Genomic DNA, 2035 nt, shown 5'->3' on the forward strand with positions numbered 1-2035 from the left:
CCGAGAAGGAGGGTGGGTCGGGCGTATGTTTCTTGTGCGTGCAAGTGTGTTCTCGGCGTGAAAGCGTCAATGGAAATGTCTTTAGGCGAGTGGGAGCCTGTGCGTTCCTCGTATCCTTTTCTTCGCAATGTCACGTTTTGGAGCTGTAATATGCATGAGCAAAACGCACGTCGGTGGCTTTGTGAACGAACAAGAAGACTTTAAGGCACTATAGATGGCACTCGGCCTTTGTGTGCGGAAGAATGAACTCTTCATAATTTGTCATAGTTATCACTTGGGTAATAACAGGCTGGGTATTGCCTCGGCGCCGCAGCAGCATAATCTGTCATGAATTCCTGAATGTCGTTCAGTATTGCCATCTTAGCCAAGGGCGGCGCTGAAAAAAAGAGAAAACGTAATAAGTAGTGATAACAGTGTTGATGTACGAGATCAATTTAAACCTCGCGATGCTGACTGGCTCTCTGACAGTAGAGGAAATATATCATCACATTAGAGTCCAAGGTTTGGGTTATATGATTAATTTCGTTAATCTATTTTACTCCTACTTGCTTGTCTTACTCTGCGTTCAACATTATTATTTTTTTATCAAATGTGTGTTAAATATAAAGTATTATTTTTTTTATTCTTATCTCTTTAGCAATCTTTCATCAATGCGCTTAAGTAATGCATTACGATTATATATACACTGTATGATAATATGTTCATTATATGTTGTTATATGGACAATACATATAGACAGATATCGGAATGTATGGGGGGGGGGGCTTTGTGCTCATGAACGTACACAAACGCTCACAAAGAAACGCACATACGAACACCCATTTATCCAAACCAGCAGACCCTATAGACCTTGTGTATGAATCTACGTACAGAATATATAAATGAACATCTCTCTTATTAACATTTATATTTAGTGAAAAAAAATATCAAATTTTTGTTTTCACGGCAGTTTCTCTTGTTGCGTCTCTCTTCCTCCCCCTTCTTTTCCCCTCCTTCCCCTTACGCTAAACACACTAAAAATCTTCCCTCCGCTAAAACACAACGGGATCGATATCGCAAAGTTGACTTCCGATGAAATGAGTAGAAGCAAACACAGACGTCACGGCCAGTATCTCATGTTTCATCAGTAATATCCTGGGAACAGCGTCGCCCCCCTCCCCCCTTTCTCTCCCCCTCCCTCGCCCTTCCCTCTCCCCTGCCCTTCCCCCTTCTACCCCCTCCCTCTCGTCATTCCCCTTCTACTCCATCCTCCTCCCCCTCCCCCCTCCCCTTCCCCTCGTCATTCCCCTTCTACTCCTCTCTCCTCCTCCCTTCCTCTCCTTTTCCTCGCCATTCCCCCTCACCTCCCCCTCTCCTTCCCCCTCCCTTCGTCCTTCCCCCTCTACCTTGCACCTCCCCCTACCCTTTGCATCGCCTTCCACCCTCCCTTCGCCCCTCCCCCTCTCCCCTCCTCCTTGCAGCTCCCACTCCCCCCCCTGCCCCCCTCCCTTCGTACCTCTTGCCCTCCCCCAGGCCCTCCTTCCCCGCTCTACCCTCCCACGACTCTTCACCCTCTCCTTCCCTCATCCCTCCTCCTTCCCTCACGCCCTTCTCTCTCCCACATCCCCTCCTTCCTCCCTCACCCCCTCCTTCCTCCCTCACCCCCTCCTCCCTTTCTCCCTCACCCAATCCTCTCTCCCTCAAATCCCTCCTCCCTCCCTTCCTCACCCTCTCCTCCCTTCCTCAATCCCTCCTCCTCCTTCCTCCCTCCCTCTTCCCTCCTCCTTCACCCTTCACCCTCCCTTCCTACCTTACCCCGTCCTCTCTCCCTCCCTCCCTCCCTCCTCCCTTCCTCACCCCCTCCTCCTCTCCTCCCTCCCTCCTCCCTCTCCCGCGCCCTCTGCCTTGCCTCCTAAAACCGCCGTCACTCTACTCCGCAGCCGTCGCTCCCCCTCATTACGCCCATCGTACATTGTTTTTCTTCTTTCGTCTGCCCCTCGTCGTCCCTTGCAACCCTCATTAGGATCTCCAAACGGAAACTTCCTGCCTAATCACA

This window comes from Penaeus monodon, chromosome 22, assembly GCF_015228065.2.
Source record: "Penaeus monodon isolate SGIC_2016 chromosome 22, NSTDA_Pmon_1, whole genome shotgun sequence".
Classification (NCBI taxonomy): Eukaryota; Metazoa; Arthropoda; class Malacostraca; order Decapoda; family Penaeidae; genus Penaeus; species Penaeus monodon.